At 48.4% G+C, this 19,774-nt stretch overlaps 1 protein-coding gene across 1 annotated transcript in view; it reads right to left on the minus strand.

Moving 5' to 3' along the window:
* Positions 1-19,774, minus strand: part of LOC138292579 (chondroadherin-like) — a 241,891-nt gene that overhangs the window by 54,833 nt on the left and 167,284 nt on the right. The window lies entirely within an intron of this gene.

The raw sequence follows: 19,774 nt of genomic DNA on the forward strand, positions 1-19,774 counted from the left end.
CTGGGTCTCTAGCACAGAACCCGGGTACTGCCAAACTGCCTTTCCGGGGTTTCCAATGCATCTGTTGCTGCTGCCAACCCCTCAGACAGGATTCTGTCCTCCTGGGGTCTGGGCAGCCCCGGCCCAGGAAGGCAGAACAAAGGATTTCCTCTGAGAGAGGGTGTTACACCCTCTCCCTTTGGAAATAGGTGTGAAGGGCTGGGGAGGAGTGGCCTCCCCCAGCCTCAGGAAATGCTTTGATGGGCACAGATGGTGCCCATCTCTGCATAAGCCAGTCTACACCGGTTCAGGGATCCCCCAGCCCTGCTTTGGCGTGAACCTGGACAAAGGAAAGGGGAGTGACCACTCCCCTGACCAGTACCTCCCAGGAGAGGTGCCCAGAGCACCTCCAGTGTGTCCCAGGCCTCTGCCATCTTGGAAACGGAGGTGTTGGGGGCACACTGGACTTCTCTGAGTGGCCAGTGCCAGCAGGTGATGTCAGAGACCCCCTCTGATAGGCTCTTACCTTTCTTGGTAGCCAATCCTCCTTTCTTGGTAGCCAAACCTCCTTTTTTGGCTATTTAGGGTCTCTCCTCTGGGGTATTCCTCAGATAACGAATGCAAGAGCTCACTAGAGTTCCTCTGCACTTCCCTCTTCGACTTCTGCCAAGGATCGACCACTGACTGCCCCAGGACGCCTGCAAAACCGCAACAAAGTAGCAAGACGACTACCAGCAACATCGTAGCGCCTAATCCTGCCGGCTTTCTCAACTGTTTCCTGATGTTGCATGCTCTGGGGGTCATCTGCCTTCACCCTGCACTGGAAGCCAAGAAGAAATCTCCCGTGAGTCAACGGAATCTTCCCCCTGCTAACACAGGCACCAAAAGACTGCATCACCGGTCCTCTGGATCCCCTCTCATCCTGACGAGCGTGGTCCCGGGAACACAGGAACTCTATCCAAGCGACTCCCACAGTCCAGTGGACTTTCAGTCCAAGTTTGGTGGAGGTAAGTCCTTGTCTCCCCACGCTAGACTGCAAACCTGTGTACTGCGTGATTTGCAGATTGCTCCAGCTTCTGTGCACTCCTCCAAGGATTCCTTCATGCACAGCCTAGACTGGGTCCCCAGCACTCCATCGTGCTGTGCTCAACCCTCTGAGTTGGACTCCGACGTCATGGGACCCTCCTTTGCGACTCTGAGCCAGCTCTGGTTCACAAATCTTCTAAGTGCCTGCTCCGGTACTTCTGCGGGTGCTGCCTGCTTTTGTGGGGGCTCTCTGAGTTGCTGAGCGCTCCCTCTGTCTCCTCCTCCAAGGGGCGACATCCTGGTCCTTCCTGGTCCACAGCAGCACCCAAAAACCTCTACCATGACCCTTGCAGCTAGCAAGGCTTGTTTGCCTTATTTCTGTGTGGGAACAGTTCTGCAACCTTCAGCACGCCGTGGGACATCTTCCATCCAAAGGAGAAGTTCCTAGCTCTCTTCGTTGTTGCAGAATCCTAAGCTTCTTCCATCCGGAGGCAGCTTCCTTGCACCTTCATCCGGGGTTTCCTGGGCTCCTTCCCCCCCCTGGACACTATTGCGACTCTTGGACTCGGTCCCCTTGCCTTGCAGGTCCTCAGGTCCAGGAATCCATCTTCAGTGCTTTGCTGGTGTTTGTGGTTCCTGCAGAATCCCCCTATCACGACTATTGTGTCCTTTTGGGGTAGTAGGTGTACTTTACTCCTACTTTTCAGGGTTTTGGGGTGGGGTATCTTGGACACCCTGACTGTTTTCTTACAGTCCCACTGACCCTCTACAAGCTCCCATAGGTCTGGGGTCCATTCGTGATTCGCATTCCACTTTTGGAGTATATGGTTTGTGTTGCCCCTAGACCTATGTTTGCCTATCGTATCCTATTGTAATTCTACACTGTTTGCATTACCTTTCTTACTATTACTTACCTGTTTTGGGTTTGTGTACATATAACTTGTGTATATTACTTACCTTCTAACTGAGTGTACTCACTGAGATACTTTTGGCATATTGTCATAAAAATAAAGTACCTTTATTTTTAGTAACTCTGTGTATTGTGTTTTCTTATGATATTGTGCTATATGATATAAGTGGTATAGTAGGAGCTTTGCATGTCTCCTAGTTCAGCCTAAGCTGCTTTGCCATAGCTACCTGCTATCAGCCTAAGCTGCTAGAAACACCTCTATTCTACCAATAAGGGATAACTGGACCTGGCACAGGGTGTAAGTACCACAAAGTACCCACTATAAGCCAGGCCAGCCTCCTATACAGTAGTACCTAAGGTACTTACACCTTATGCCAGGCACAGTTATCCCTCATTAGTGAAATGTAGGCAGTGTTCTACTAGCTTAGGCTGTCTAGAGGTAGCTGTAGCAGAGCAGCTTAGGCTGAACTAGGAGACTTGTAAAGCTCATGCAATACCACTATAGTTACACACTACTTATACACAATAAAAGTCAATACTCAGTGTTACCAAAAATAAAGGTACTTTATTTTAGTGACACAAGGCTAAAAATATCTTAGAGGCAATACTCTTTCTGAGGTAAGTATTATACACAATATATACACTAGTAACTAAAATCAGGTAAGTAAACAGTCATACAGTAGTCCAAACAGTACAAAATATAATGGATTGCAATGGGCCTAGGGGCAACACAAACCATATACTAAAATAGTGGAATGTGAATGTTGAATTCCTCCCTAGTTAAATGTAGTGTGCAGAGGGGCACTGGGAGTGTAGGAAAATACCAAAGGTAAGTAAAGTATGCAGGAGTAAAGTACAGCAAGTTTCCTCAGGACACACTACAAGTCATGATAATGGATTTTGCAAGAATCAAGCAAGACTGCAAGCAACAAATAATGGATTCCTTGACCTCTGGAGAGAGGAGACCAATTCCAGGAGTCGAAGAAGAGTCCAGGAAGGACAGGAGCCCCTGCCACCTAGAAGAAGGTGCAAAAGGGGATTCTCTGGTCAGAAGAAAAGTACAGAAGTGCACCAAAGAAGATGGCTGTGGGTTCCTGTGTGGTGCAGTAGATGCCCCACCTCGAGTTGTTGGATGCAGGCTTTTTGCGTCGCTGGATTCCATCAACATGCCTTGATTCAAGCAAGTATGCGGTTTGCGTCAAAAAGGAGCTGCCTGGACCCAGGAGGGACCTAGGGGTTTCAACTCGGACTGAGAAGACAAAGGGAGCTCTCAGCACTTCGGAGAGCCCTCAGAAGACTAGGCAGCACCCACGGGAATCCTAGAACACAGGGACAAAGAAGATGCAAAGTGCAATCATCACAGCACTACACTGGAAGGTCCCACGCTGCCGGAGAACAACTCAGGGAGCTGTGTATCGCAGTATGGAGTGCTGGGGATCTGGGCTACACTGTGCACGGAGAACTTTTGGAAGAAGTGCTCAGAAGACCAAGGAGCTGCAGAAGATGCGGTGCACAGGCGTACTGTCGCAGCAAAGGGAGGCAAGCTCTTACTTCCTCCAGATTTGAACAGCTGGACCCTTGGACAGTCTGGGTCACTTCGGTCTACCACCTGTGTTCCAGGGAGCTTGCTCGTCGTCAGGAGAGGAGTCCCAGAGTACCGGTTTTCGTCGCAGAAGGGTGCCTACAGAAGCAGGGAAGTGACTCCATCACTCCACGGGGGATTCCTTTGGTTCTTCTGGTGCAGGGTGAAGACAGGCAGTCCTCAGAGCCTGCACACCTTGGAAACTGTTGCAAATGCTGGCTAAAGCTTAAGTTGCAGGTCACAGTAGTCGTCCTGGATACTTTGTTGCAGTTACAGCGGTTCCTGGAGCAGTCTGCAGTTGATCCAACGGTCAGAAGCTGAAACAGAGGATGCAGAGGAGTGCTGGAGGAAACTTGCAAACTGAATCGGAGGAAACACCCAGAGGAGAGACCCTAAATAGCCCTGAGAGGGGGATTGGCTACCTACCCAGGTATGCACCTATTAGGAGGGGTCTCTGACGTCACCTGCTGGCACTGGCCACTCCGAGGTCTCCAGAGGGTCCCCACACCTTGGAATCCAGGATGGCTAACGCCAGGGACATTCTGGAGGAGCTCTGGGCACCACCCCTGGGATGGTGATGAACAGGGGAGTGGTCACTCCTTTTTCCTTTGTCACGTTTCGCACCAGAGCAGGGAATGGGGGTCCCTGAACCAGTGTAGACTCGCTTATGTAAGGACGGCACCGTTTGTGCCCTTCAAAGCACTCCCAGTGACTCTGGGAGGCTACCCCTCCCATGCCAGTAACACCTGTTTCCAATGGGAGAGGGTGTTACACCCCTATCCTAAACTAAATTAATTGTTCTGCCTTCCTGGGATTGAGCTGCTCAATCCCCAGGAGGGCAGAAACCTGTCTGTGAGGTATCAGCACCTAGGGCTGCAGTGGAAACCTCAGAGAGTTGGTTTGACAGTACTGGTTGTCCATGGTGGAGCCCCCAGGGTGCATGGGATTGACCCCCATGCTAGAAAGAGGTTACTTTCTCACATAACCCCCCCCCCCCCCAAACGAAGGACAGTAAGGCTAACCTTGGCCAGTTGAGACTTTATTGTCTAAGTGGTGATAAGTGAAGAGTAGATCTGCAATAGAGTGGTACTCCCTTTATCATCCACTGTATGGTTACTTCCCTGAGGGGATGTAAACCACCCTGTTCGGAGATTTTAAATTCTCAGAGTCTCTATAAGTTTTAAAGTTGGGCAGTGGGATTGTTCCACTGAGCCTATGTCAAGACAGGGTGTAGGAAAGTACCATCTTGCCTGGCATGTTACCCCCATTTTTCACTGTATATATGTTGTTTTAGTTGTATGTGTCACTGGGACCCTGTTCTCCAGGGCCCCAGTGCTCATAAGTGTGCCTGAATGTGTTACCTGTGTAGTGACTAACTGTCTCACTGAGGCTCTGCTAATCAGAACCTCAGTGGTTATGCTCTCTCATTTCTTTCAAATTGTCACTGACAGGCTAGTGACCAATTTTTCCAATTTACATTGGCTTACTGGAACACCCTTATAATTCCCTAGTATATGGTACTGAGGTACCCAGGGTATTGGGGTTTCAGGAGATCCCTATGGGCTGCAGCATTTCTTTTGCCACCCATAGGGAGCTCTGACAATTCTTACACAGGCCTGCCACTGCAGCCTGAGTGAAATAACGTCCACGTTATTTCACAGCCATTTTACACTGCACTTAAGTAACTTATAAGTCACCTATATGTCTAACCTTTACCTGGTAAAGGTTAGGTGCAAAGTTACTTAGTGTGAGGGCACCCTGGCACTAGCCAAGGTGCCCCCACATTGTTCAGGGCCAATTCCCCGGACTTTGTGAGTGCGGGGACACCATTACACGCGTGCACTACATATAGGTCACTACCTATATGTAGCTTCACAATGGTAACTCCGAATATGGCCATGTAACATATCTATGATCATGGAATTGCCCCCTCTATGCCATCCTGGCATAGTTGGCACAATCCCATGATCCCAGTGGTCTGTAGCACAGACCCTGGTACTGCCAAACTGCCCTTCCTGGGGTTTCACTGCAGCTGCTGCTGCTGCCAACCCCTCAGACAGGCATCTGCCCTCCTGGGGTCCAGCCAGGCCTGGCCCAGGATGGCAGAACAAAGGACTTCCTCTGAGAGAGGGTGTTACACCCTCTCCCTTTGGAAAATGGTGTGAAGGCAGGGGAGGAGTAGCCTCCCCCAGCCTCTGGAAATGCTTTCTTGGGCACAGATGTGCCCAATTCTGCATAAGCCAGTCTACACCGGTTCAGGGGACCCCTTAACCCTGCTCTGGCGCGAAACTGGACAAAGGAAAGGGGAGTGACCACTCCCCTGACCTGCACCTCCCCTGGGAGGTGTCCAGAGCTCCTCCAGTGTGCTCCAGACCTCTGCCATCTTGGAAACAGAGGTGCTGCTGGCACACTGGACTGCTCTGAGTGGCCAGTGCCACCAGGTGACGTCAGAGACTCCTTCTGATAGGCTCCTTCAGGTGTTAGTAGCCTATCCTCTCTCCTAGGTAGCCAAACCCTCTTTTCTGGCTATTTAGGGTCTCTGTCTCTGGGGAAACTTTAGATAACGAATGCAAGAGCTCAGCCGAGTTCCTCTGCATCTCTCTCTTCACCTTCTGCCAAGGAATCGACTGCTGACCGCGGTGGAAGCCAGCAAAACTGCAACATAGTAGCAAAGACGACTACTGCAACTCTGTAACGCTGATCCTGTCGCCTTCTCAACTGTTTTCCTGGTGATGCATGCTGTGGGGGTAGTCTGCCTCCTCTCTGCACTAGAAGCTCCGAAGAAATCTCCCGTGGGTCGACGGAATCTTCACCCTGCAACCGTAGGCACCAAAAAGCTGCATTACCGGTCCCTTGGGTCTCCTCTCAGCACGACGAGCGAGGTCCCTCGAATCCAGCAACTCTGTCCCAGTGACTCCCACAGTCCAGTGACTCTTCAGTCCAAGTTTGGTGGAGGTAAGTCCTTGCCTCACCTCGCTACACTGCATTGCTGGGAACCGCGACTTTTGCAGCTACTCCGGCCCCTATGCACTTCTGGCAGAAATCCTTTGTGCACAGCCAAGCCTGGGTCCACGGCACTCTAACCTGCATTGCACGACTTTCTAAGTTGGTCTCCGGCGACGTGGGACTCCTTTGTGTAACTTCGGGTGAGCACTGTTTCACGCATCCTCGTAGTGCCTGTTTCTGGCACTTCTCTGGGTGCTACCTGCTGCTAAGAAGGCTCCTTGTCTTGCTCGACGTCCCCTCTACCTCCTGGTCCAATTTGCGATCTCCTGGTCCCTCCTGGGCCACAGCAGCATCCAAAAACGCTAACCGCACGATTTGCAGCTAGCAAGGCTTGTTGGCGTTCTTTCGGCGGGAAAACACTTCTGCATGACTCTCCACGGCGAGAGGGATCCGTCCACCAAAGGGGAAGTCTCTAGCCCTTTTCGTTCCTGCAGAAACCTCAGCTTCTTCTGTCCAGTAGAAGCTTCTTTGCATCCACAGCTGGCATTTCCTGGGCATATGCCCATCTCCGACTTGCTTGTGACTTTTGGACTTGGTCCCCTTGTTCCACAGGTACCCTAGATTGGAAATCCATCGTTGTTGCATTGTTGGTTTGTGTCTTTCCTGCATTATTCCTCTCTCACGACTTCTTTGTCCTTGGGGGAACTTTAGTGCACTTTGCACTCACTTTTCAGGGTCTTGGGGAGGGTTATTTTCCTAACTCTCACTATTTTCTAATAGTCCCAGCGACCCTCTACAAGGTCACATAGGTTTGGGGTCCATTTGTGGTTCGCATTCCACTTTTGGAGTATATGGTTTGTGTTGCCCCTATCCCTATGTGTCCCCATTGCATCCTATTGTAACTATACATTGTTTGCACTGTTTTCTAAGACTATACTGCATATTTTTGCTATTGTGTATATATATCTTGTGTATATTTCCTATCCTCTCACTGAGGGTACACTCTGAGATACTTTGGCATATTGTCATAAAAATAAAGTACCTTTATTTTTAGTATAACTGTGTATTGTGTTTTCTTATGATATTGTGCATATGACACTAAGTGGTACTGTAGTAGCTTCACACGTCTCCTAGTTCAGCCTAAGCTGCTCTGCTAAGCTACCATTATCTATCAGCCTAAGCTGCTAGACACCCTATACACTAATAAGGGATAACTGGGCCTGGTGCAAGGTGCAAGTACCCCTTGGTACTCACTACAAGCCAGTCCAGCCTCCTACACAGGGTTGTTGTCCTAATGAAGAGAATGCCAGACAGGGATGCTGTGTCAGTAAAGCCATAGCTGGGCAAAAGGTTTGTCCATATGGCTGAAAGAGAGAACAGGGTTGCTGTTTCTCTTGGGTTGGAGCAGGGCAGGGCTGCTGTCATATAAGCTCCACACTCGGACAGGGCTACTGTCCTAAGTGTTCAGAGGTAGTGCAGGGCTGCTGCACTAACATTTCTCTGGGAGGGCTGTAGAGTTGCTCCAAATGTACTAAAACAGTGCAGTTTTGCACAGCTGGTTTAGTGGTTCCACAGAGAGGTACATTTACCTCTGGGAGCTCAGCTGTGGTAGCTGTGGGCTCCTTTGTTACAGGTTCCACCCCAGGAGAGGTTTCTCCCACCACAGGAGTGGTATCCTTAGTGGTAGGGTGGGGAAGGGATACTTTGATACCCATTTTACCTGTTGGTGGAGAGGGATCCTGAGTTTTCAGGCCTTTTTCTCTCCTTTGCTTTTTCATTTCACCTGAATTGAGAGGAAGCAATTCCTTAGGGATACCCAGCATTGATGCCTGGGTCCTAAACTTTACCTCAGCCCAACCTGAGGCTTCTAAGTCATTACCTAAGAGACAGCCTACAGGTAAGCTAGGTGATACCACCACCTGCTTTGGGCCAGTAACTCCAGCCCAACTAAGTTGAACTACAGCTAAGACAAGAGACTGAGTGGAGTGGTTGACATCAGTAACCTGGTACTTCTGTCCAAGGAGGTGTTGTGCAGGTGACACCAGGTTTTCAGTCACCAAAGTGATACTTGCACCTGTGTCCCTGTGGTCCTGGGCCTCAACACCATTTATTAAAATTGACTGCTTGTACTTGTCCATGTTAACGAGACAAGAAGCCAAGATGGCAAGGCTAATGCCACCAGGTGTGACAGAAACTGTCTTGGGAGTTTCTACCCTAATTTCTATGATGGACCCAAAAGTGAACCCAACTACACCCTTTGTTTGACTAGCGCCAGTAGTCCCACTACTATTACCTCTACTGCTAGGGGCACTAGAGCTTGATGGATTAGTGGTGTGTAGTGAAATGTGTGTTTTGACTACTGACTTCGTCTTGCACCACTTTGTATCGTCCCTAGATGTCCAGTGTTCACCAGATACAGACTCCATTTTGTTTTCAGTTTAGCCTTAGCTTCATTCTGCCTATTGCCTTTATCGTAGCATTAGACACTGCCATGTTAAAGGCTGCCAGTAATTTTCCAAGTTGTCTGTTTTCGTGCTTTTTTTCTCAACAAGGGCTTTGGTTGATAAGAATGTTCTCTGATGGCAAGGAACGGCCTTGCTTTGACTTGACATCTTGGGATTGTGGCCAAATCCCAACATGTTATTTTCAAAGCATACCTAAACTAGCATGTTTGAATACTTCTTGCGCAACTTGAGGGTTTTTTCCAGAACGCTCCTTCGCTTTTTTAAGACATAAAAGAGACCCAGATCAACAGTACGAGAGTCAGAGTCCTTAATCAGGATACCGACGTCAGATGCCTGATATATATTTCCCGTGAGGGTAGAGATCTCTCTCTCTCTTTCGCAGTCGAACGGGTTCTTCGGCTTGCTGGCAGGAGAAAGATGAAGCACTTGACAGGCCCTACGATGATGCATTTTTATTAATTATTTGCTTTGCATTATAATACAGATACATATATTTGCTGTGTATATTGCAGTGGAGAATCAGTCGTGTATGTTTTCAGTTCATTGCTCTGACAATTTTTAAATGTGTGCTTTCAACATGCTAATCTCCTTTTAGGAACCTTGCATAGTGAAATAATAAATGTCTTCTTTGTACTAAGAAGTGCATTCCAGAGATTTTTTCTCAATGTATGAGTATTTCAGCTCGGTCATTAGTGAAAAGCAAAACGTGGTGGTAGGCTTAGGGGCTTTACCTGGGCAGAACTTATCCCATGGCCTACACCTTTACTTCTGCACACATAGCACCAGGGCTTTTTATTGTGTGCAGAGTGAGAAGAAGAGGAAGATGATTTATCCCCACCCCCAGAGGAGTGTTGTGGACCTGAAGAATGATCTTTGTGCTTACTTTTATCCTCATGCTTATCCTGAGACTTTTCACCATCTTTCTTATTTTCTTTGTCACCCCCTGTATGAGATTTTCTGCTCAATCTTGTTCTGACCAATTTATCTGCCTTCTTTCCCAATTCTTGGGGAGAGGTCAGATCTGAGTCCACAAGATACTGGTGTAACAAGTCAGACACACAACTATTCGATATTTGCTCTTGCAAAATCAGATTATACAGGCCCTGGTAATCAAACACTTTACTGCCATGTAACCAACCCTCTAAAGCTTTCACAGAACAGTCCACAAAGTCAACCCAATCCTGTGAAGATTCTTTCTTGGTTTAGCTAAACTTGATTTTGGGTTGCTCTGTGATTAGGCCAAAACCATCAATGAGTGTATTCTTTAAAATGTTGTAGTTGTCTGCATCCTCCTCCTTAACAGTGAGGAGTCTGTCCCTCCCTTTGTCAGAGAAGGACAACCAAAGTATAGCAGCCCAGTGCTTTTGAGGGACCCTTTGAACTTTACAGGCCCCCTTGAGTGCAGCAAACCTCTTTTGAATATCATCCCCCACCTTGTATGGGGGAACAGTTGTGTGTAAGTTTCTGGAGCTAATGTTGTCCTCCCTGACCTCATGAGTCCTGAAACTTTCAATGCTGCTGCCACCATGGGGAACTAACTCCAACCCCTGCCTTTCTCGTTCTACAGCTAAGGCTTTCCTATCTGAGGCCAGCTGTTGCTGTTTCAGCCTAAGTCTGGCCTCCTCCAATCTCAGCTTTCTGAGTTCCCCATCTAGGGAGTTATCCTCAGGATTGGAGATGTGAGACCCTTCAGAGACGAAAGTGATGTGAGAATGAGCAGAATTAGATATCTCTATAACTGGTGTACACTCGTGACCTGGCCTCTAGGTGTGAAGGGTGCCCTACTTGTGTGAGACCCCTTCCCACTACCAGTTACACTATGTGGTTTATTAAGGAAAAGATCTGTGGAAGGACCCTCCCATGGATCTTCAGGACCCTCTCCTGAATCTACATGGTCAGCATTCCCATCTACCTCCCCTTCTGGTTGTTCATGACCATCCGGATTCTCCTGGCCATCTTGTAAGAGGAGATTCAAGAGGAAATCCTTATTAGGGTTCTTCCTAATCCCTAGTCTTCTTTCTAAACAGAGACCCCTCAGATGTTTGAATTAAGTGGTCTGGACAACCCTGGGGGTAGCCTCTACAGAAGACATAGTGAAAGAACAAGTTAGAGAGAAGAGTAAGACATTAGTAAACTATTTCACTGAAGTTTTTAGAGGAAAAAAAAAACTTTTCAGAACTTTGTGGGCAACACAAACCATATACTAAAATAGTAGAATGCGAATGTCGAATTCCCCCCTAGGCAAGTGTAGTGTGCAGAGGGACGATGGGAGTGTAGGAAAACACAAAAGGTAAGTAAAGTACCCCACCCCAGAGCCTGAGAAAGCAGGAGTAAAGTACAGCACGTTTCCTCAGGACACACTACAAGTTGAGATAAAGGATTTTGCAAGAACCAAGCAAGACTGCAAGCAACAAACAATGGATTCCTGGACCTGAAGACCTGTGGAGAGAGGAGACCAACTCCAGAAGTAGAAGAAGAGTCCAGGAAGGACAGGAGCTCCTGCCAACCTAGAAGATGCAAAAGTGGATTCTCCGGTCAGAAGAAAAGTACAGAAGTGCACCAAAGAAGAAGGCTGTGGGTTCCTGCGTGGTGCAGGAGAATTCCCTCATTGAGTTGTTGGATGCAGGCTGTTTGCGTCTCTGGATTCCGCCAACAAGCCTTGGTTCGAGCAAGTACGCGGTTTGCTTCAAAAAGGAGCTGCCTGGACCCAGTAGGGACATCTGGAAACTTGGATAGTCTGGGTCACTTCGGTCCACCACCTGTGTTCAAGGGAGCACACTTGTCATCAGGAGAGGAGTCCCAGAGTGCCGATTGTCATCGCAGAAGGGTGCCTGCAGAAGCAGGGAAGTGACTCCGTCACTCCACGGGTGATTCCTTCATTTCTTCTGGTGCAAGGTGAAGACCGGCAGTCCTCGCAGTGTGCACACCTTGGAAACAAATGCTGGCTGAGCTGAAGTTGCAGGTCACAGGAGTCGTCCTGGTTACTTTGTTGCAGTTACAGCGGTTCCTGGAGCAGTCTGCGGTTGATCCGACGGTCAGAAGCTGAAGCAGAGGATGCAGAGGAGTCCTGGGGGAATCTTGCAAACTGAATCTGAGGAAACACCCAGAGGAGACCCTAAATAGCCCTGAGAGGGGGATTGGCTACCTACCCAGGTATGCACCTATCAGGAGGGGTCTCTAACATCACCTGTTGGCACTGGCCACTCAGAGGTCTCCAGAGGATCCCCACACCTTGGAATCCAAGATGGCTAACGCCAGGGACACTCTGGAGGAGCTCTGGGCACCACCCCTGGGGTAATGATGGACAGGGGAGTGGTCACTCCCCTTTCCTTTGTCCAGTTTTGCGCCAGAGCAGGGACTGGGGGTTGCTGAACCGGTGTAGACTGGATTATGTAAGGAGTGCATCATTTGTGCCTTTCAAACTATTTCCAGAGGCTCTGGGAGTCTGCCTCTCCCATGCCTGTAACATATATTTCCAATGGGAGAGGGTGTAACATTCCTCTCCTAAAGGTAATTCATTGTTCTGCCTTCTTGGGATTGAGCTACTCAATCCCCAGGGGGGCATAAATCTGCCTGTGAGGTGGCAGCAGCTTGGGCTACAGTGGAAACCTCAGAGCTGGTTTAACAGTACTGGGTGTCTATTGTGGAGCCCCTCTGGGTGCATGGGATTGCCCCCCATACCAAATTTGGGTTGGGGAGTCAATTCCATGATCTTAGACACCTCACATGGCCATATTTGGAGTTACCATTGTGAAGCTACATATATGTTTTGACATATATGTAGTGCACGAAGTCCGGGGAATTGGCCCTGGACAATGTGGGGTCACCTTTGCTAGTGCAAGGGTGCCCTCACACAACGTAACTTTGCACCTAGCCTTCAGTAAATGAAGGTTAGATATATAGGTGACTTATAAGTTACTTAGTGCAGTGTAAAATGGCTGTGAAATAGTGTGTGCACTATTTTTTTCAGGCTGCAGTGGTAATCCTGAAGAAAGGTTTGTACGAGCTCCTTATGGGTGGCAAAAGAACAAAAGAAATGCTTCAGCCTATAAGGATCTCATGGAACCCCAATGCCCTGGGTACCTAGGTACCATATAATAGGGACTTATAAGGGATGTCCAGTGTGCCAATCAGAACTGGAATGTGGAGTCACTAAACTGCAGTGACAAATTTAGTAAGTAGAGAGAGCATAAGCACTGGAGTTCTGGTTAGCAGAACTTCAGTCACACAGTCAAGCATACTGACAACCCATATAGGCCACACACTGAGCAGTGGGGTCCTGGCTAGCAGGATCCCAGTGTGACAGGCAAAACACACTGACAAATGGGGTTTAAAACTATGAGCACTGGGGTCCTGGCTAGCAGGATCCCAGTGAAACAGTAAAAACACACTGACAGACACTCACAAACAGGCCGAAATGGGGGTAACCGTGCTAGAAAGAGGCTACGCTCTCACAAAAGTTAAGGTATTTGATATGTCCCTTGCAGGTAAAAAGTACTTAGTTTTTTTTTTTTAACCCTCACCCACCAGGGTTACTCCTTGGTGGCATGCTTCATCATAGTGTTCCTTCCCGTTCTGTTACGGAGCAGGGCGTGCTGCTACCAGTGAGAGACACAGGAGCAGTAGATCGTTACTACCAAATAATGATTGTTTTTAAAGTCAGAATGTTTTTGGGAGAAAAAAATGAACCAAAAAACTTTATACCAAGGTAAGCTGTTTTTAAAAGATAAATACTTTGCAGTTTCAAAGATCAACACAGTGCAGTGTTTCAGTTCAACAATGTTAACCTATCTGAGGAAAACAAGAATTCAGTTTTACAGGTAAGTACACAACTTATAAATCCAGTCTTCCTGATTTTAGGTCAACACCAGGCAAGGTTCAAATTAGTACAAAGCTTGCACCCATAGCAACACAGTGGTGGCCAGGTGCAGAGTGCCAACACAGCATCAGTCGCTCAATGCAAGTCGATGGGGGGGGGATCGGTTTTGGAAAAAGAATGCAGGCTTGAGCCAGGAGGCTGAGTGAAGAAAACCCACAGCTGCCCAGGTTAGTTCTGATGTTAGGGAATGTAGACACACCTACGGTCCATGTAGGAGGCTGACCTAGCTTATAGTGGGTACCTTGTGGTACTTACACTGTGTGCCAAGTCCAGTTATCCCTTATTAGTAGTGTTCTAGCAGCTTAGGATGAACTAGGAGACATGCAAAGCTCCTACTATACCACTTATATCACTTAGCACTATATCATAAGAAACACAATACTTAAAGTTACTAAAAATAAAGGTACTTTATTTTAGTGACAATATGCCAAAAGTATCTTGGAGGATATACTCCCTTAGGAGGTAAGTAAAATACACAAAATATACACACAAACCAAAATCAGATAAGTAAACAGTTAGCAAAGTAGTGCAAATACTGTAGAACACAGTAGAATACAATAGGCCTAGTGGCAACACAAACCATATACTCCAAAAGTGGAATGCGAACCACGAATGGACCCCAGGCCTAGTGTAGTGTGTAGAGGGTTGCTGGGAGTGTAAGAAAACACTAAGGGTGTCCAAGATACCCCACCCCAAGACCCTGAAAAGTAGGAGTAAAGTTACTCTACTACCCCAGAAAGACAGTAAAGTCGTGATAGGGGATTCTACAAAGACAAAAACTGACTGCAAAGCACTGAAGATGGATTCCTGAACCTGGGGACCTGCAAAACAAGGGGACCAAGTCTAAGATTCACGCAAGTGTTTGGGGGGGGGCAGGAGCCCACTAAACCACAGATGAAGGTGCAAAAGGGCAGCCTCCGGGTGGAAGAAGCCTGAAGATTCTGCAACAATGGAAGGTGCCAGGAACTTCTCCTTTGGTTAGAAGATGTCCCATGGCATGCTGGAGGATGCAGAGTTGTTTCCTTGCAGAAAGACCACAAACAAGCCTTGCTAGCTGCAAGAGTCACGATTGAAGGTTTTGTGTGCTCTCGGGGCCCAGGAAGGACCAGGAGGTCGCCCCTTGGAGGAGGAGACAGAGGGGGCGCTCAGCAACATAGAGAGCCCATGCAGAAGCAGGCAGCACCTGCAGAAGCACTTGAACAGGTGTTCAGAAGATCGGAGCATGGCGGTCATCTCAACACAACAAAAGAGGGTCACACGAAGTCGGAGTCCAACTTAGCGAGTTGGGCAATGCAGGACGGAGTACTGGGGACCTGGGCTAGGCTGTGCACAAAGGAAGTCTTGTAAAAGTGCACAGAAGCCCTAGCAGTTGCAGTTCACGTAGTACACAGGATTACTGTCTGGGGTGGGGAGGCAAGGACTTACCTCCACCAAACTTGGACAGAAGGGCCACTGAACTGTTGGGGACACTTGGATCCAGCTCCTGTGTTCCAGGGACCACGCTAGTCAAGATGAGAGGGGACCCAGAGGACCAGTGATGCAGAAGTTTGGTGCCTGGGTTCGCAGGGGGAACATTCCGTCGACCCAAATGAGATTTCTTCTTGGCTTCCAGTGCAGGGTGAAGGCAGACAGGCCTCAGAGCATGCACCACCGGGAAACAGTCGAGAAAGCGGGCAGGATGAGGCGCTACAATGTTGCTGGTAGTCTTCTTGCTACTTTGTTGCGGTTTTGCAGGTGTCCTGGAGCAGTCAGCGGTCGATCCTTGGCAGAAGTCAAAGAGGGAAGTGCAGAGGAACTCTGGTGAGCTCTTGCATTCGTTATCTGATGAGAAACCCACAGGAGAGACCCTAAATAGCCCTCAGAGGAGGATTGGCTACAGAGAGAGGTAAGCACCTATCAGTAGTGGTCTCTGACGTCACCTGCTGGCACTGGCCCCTCAGAGGTCTCCATTGTGCCCTCACACCTCTGCATTGAAGATGGCAGAGGTCTGGGACACACTGGAGGAGCTCTGGGCACCTCCCATGGGGAGGTGCTGGTCAGGGGAGTGGCCACTCCCCTTTCTTTTGTCCAGTTTCACGCCAGAGCAGGGCTGGGGGGATCCCTGAACCGGTGTAGATTGGCGTATGCAAGGAGGGCATCATCTGTGCCCTTCAAAGCATTTCCAGAGGCCAGGAGAGGCTACTCCTCCCAGTCCCTTAGCACCTGCTTCCAAAGGGAGAGGGTGTAACACCCTCTCTCTGAGGAAATCCTTTGTTCTGCCTTCCTGGGACTGGGCTGCCCAGGCCCAAGGGGGCAGAAACCTGTCTGAGGGTTGGCAGCAGTGGTAGCTGCAGAGAAAACCCCAGAAAGTTTGTTTGGCAGTACCTGGGCTCTATGCTGGAGCCCCGGTGATGCATGGAATTGTCCCCCCAATGCCCGAATCGTATTGGGGTGACAATTCCATGATCCTAGACATGTTACATGGCCATGTTCGGAGTTACCATTGGGACGCTACATATAGGTATTGACCTATATGTAGTTCACACGTGTAATGGTGTCCCGGCACTCACAAAGTCCGGGGAATTTGCCCTGAACAATGTGGGGGCACCTTGGCTAGTGCCAGGGTGCCCACACACTAAGTAACTTTGCACCTAACCTTCACTAAGTGAGGGTTAGACATATAGGTGACTTATAAGTTACTTAAGTGCAGTGTAATATGGCTGTGAAATAACATGGACGTTATTTCACTCAGGCTGCAGTGGCAGTCCTTTCTAAGAATTGTCTGAGCTCCCTATGGGTGGCAAAAGATTTGCTGCAGCCCAAAGGGATCTCCTGGAACCCCAATACCCTGGGTACTTAGGTACCATATACTAGGGAATTATAAGGGTGTTGCAGTGTGCCAATCAGAATTTGTAAAATTAGTTACTAGCCTGCAGTGACAATTTTAAAAGCAGAGAGAGCATAAACACTGAGTTCTGGTTAGCAGAGCCTCAGTAGTACAGTTAGGCACCACACAGGGAACACATATAGGCCACAAACCTATGAGCACTGGGGTCCTGGCTAGCAGGATCCCAGTGGCACATGTCAAACACACTGACAACATAGGGTTTTCACTATGAGCACTGGGGTCCTGGCTAGCAGGATCCCAGTGAGACAGTAAAAACACCCTGACATATACTCACAAATAGGCCAAAAGTGGCGGTAACAAGGCTAGAAAGGGGCTACTTCCCACAGTCCAGCTCCCCAAGACCCAGGGGCTCTGCATGCAGGAGTGTTCTTTGACGTCCGGAACAACTTTCTGGGCAGGTTGCTGTCAGGGGGAATCTTTGATCTGAAGCTGCACAGGCAGAATTTGGCAGGGGTCAGCCCAGGGTGGACTCGGACTCAGAATCACTGGGAAACCTTCACAGGACTAGTGGGCCACTTGGACTCTGGCAGTGGGCGTCTAGTGCAGATATAGGTCTGGAGGCGTTTTCGTGGTTCCTCAGGCACAGTGCTTTTCTTCTTAAGTTAGTGTCTTCTTGAACAGGTCCACTTTTCTCAGGCAATCTTTGTCGAAGGCAGGCAGTCCTCCCTAAGCTTTGGAGGTCACTGGGCTACAGGACAGGTTGTCTTTTGGCACAGTATGGTCAAGGGCTGCAGACAGGTCAGTAGGGCTGGGGCCAAGTCAGTTGGTGTGTATAGTCTTCTCTGCTGGTGCGACTCTGTACAGTAGTGTCCGGCTTTTCTTAGATCGTCAAAAATCTGAGTTCTAGGGTTCAGGGGTGCCACCTAAATACTCAATTTAGGGGCGTTACAAGGAGTGCCAGGCGGTAGCAAATGGGCTGATCACCTTCAGGGTGACTACACCCTTCTTATGGCCAGTTCCACTGGGAAGTGGGCATAACACTAATCCTAACCCTAGTGGCCTAATTCTTACTAAACAAGGTGGGGGATTTAAAATGTATTGTCACTTCAGCTCGTCTACCTTGGGGGTGGGATTGGCAGGAAATGGGCACTCCTCCTAATTTAACTAATTTTTCTGCCTGTGCTACAGCCAAAAGTGGGGTTAGGACAGGGGTGTTAGTCATCTCCACCATCCGGGAGAGACCTGGGTTGAGTAACCAAGGCGGCAAGGTCTTTGATGCTCCCCGCCTTGTAATGTCCATCCTGCCTGGGAGAGGATGTAACACCTCTGCTCAGTACAGGCTTTTGTCTCTTGGCCTCGAGAGCACTGGCTCTCACCGAGGTGGTCCAGAAAACGTGTCTGTGATGGCCAAACTGGTCAGGACCAGTCAACACACTAGTAGCTGGTAGGTTTTCAGGGGGCACCTATGAGGTGTCCTCTGGCTGCATTTTTTAATAAATCCATCACTGGGGCCGGTCAAGGTTTATTATTCTGAAATGTTTGATACCAGACATCCCAGGATTCACAGAAGCCATCATGTAGCTGAGGAACGCGTAGTGACTAATGTCCAACTACTTTTTGCAGTCACTGTCGTGCATTTGACTCTTTGCTACGTAGTCACCCTATTCGAGGTCTATACAAAGCGCCACTGCTGGACAGATGTGGTCAGTATTTATTACTCTTTGTGGACACAGGAAGAAGAAAGCCCGCACCAACCAAAATGAAAGCTAGTGTTAAAAATGGCCGCCAGGCGCCATGCTGCTTTCTGGATTTTCGGACAGCAGTGGAAGGAGGTGACATGTTGTGTATAATGATCACAGGAAACACGTTCTAGATGCTTACTTTTATTGTAATATCTACCATGCGATAATCCTCTCAGACCAGGCAGGTGCTGTAAGCTGATAGCCTGCAGTCTCATCCCTGGGAAACATACAGCAGAGCAAAGGTAAAACCTCTAGACTGGCTTAAAGTCACAACATATCTTATTCCCTCGGCAAATCGCGATAGCTACTGAACACCGTGAGTTAAAGAAACATTAACAGGTATGAAAGTGTTTACAAATGGAGGACAAAGATTCGAAAAGAGTAAAAACGCTGCCACTCTATCAAACACACACTTAACCAAACAGGAGAACGTTACATCCTTGTGCAACTTTCAAGACTATGTTGGTCATCCAAGTTTCTAAGTCTCATCTCTCCTCTTGTGCCAGGGCGAGTAAAGAAACCATCACTTCTCTCTGTGGCAACTTCTCAGGGAACCCTTTGTGCACAGACTATGCCATTTTCCCACAGTCCACTGCATCCCTCACCACATGCTTCTCGGCACAGATGACTCTGCTGATGATGTGACACACGTCTCTTGTTCCACCACTGCCCATTTTCCAATTCAACCCAAATTTCAAATAGCATTTTTTTTTTGCCCTGAAGGACCCCATAAAGAATGTCTGTTTTACCTTCGCCCCCTTAGCAATCCATTCATCCAGATCAGATGTAAACATAGACTGACTTAAAGTCTCAACATGCTACCAGCTGGTAGATCTTTTTTGTGAATTAGTTTTGTGTAATTACAGACTAGCACAGCCAACATCTTCAGATTGCTAGGTGATCTCTAACACAACACCGGAAGAGATGTGGCAGGGGAGATCAGGTGATGTGTCTGGCAGCACCCGGCTTAGCAGGATAATTAAATATCTATATTTATAGAGAAAAAGGACAGAACTGCCCAAGCTCTATGGCAGGAAACTAAGGACTTGGGTAAAGGAGACTGGAAAGATTTAAAAAGATGATGATGTGGGACTATCCCTCCAGTGGTATGGTCGGTAGATACGGATTGTTGGGTACTTTGTGGAACCGATATAGGACAGCGAAAAACTTTTGGGACAGAGAATCACATATTCAACAGCCATGTGAATACTTTTGTCTGAAAACCCAGCCATCCTAGAACAGAAAAGATGTCCAGCTACCATGTCTGTTAAGAGGTCTTGTGTCATCATATTGAAAACAAACCTGTGAGAAATCTCGTTAGCATTGCTGTGTGACATCCCAGTCTTATGCTCCATAGTGAAGTCCAAAGCTTGGTGGGTAACAGTCCTATGCAGAACTTTTGTGCTCTCAGTTTTCAA

The sequence above is a fragment of the Pleurodeles waltl genome, chromosome 4_2, assembly GCF_031143425.1.
Source record: "Pleurodeles waltl isolate 20211129_DDA chromosome 4_2, aPleWal1.hap1.20221129, whole genome shotgun sequence".
Taxonomy (NCBI): Eukaryota; Metazoa; Chordata; class Amphibia; order Caudata; family Salamandridae; genus Pleurodeles; species Pleurodeles waltl.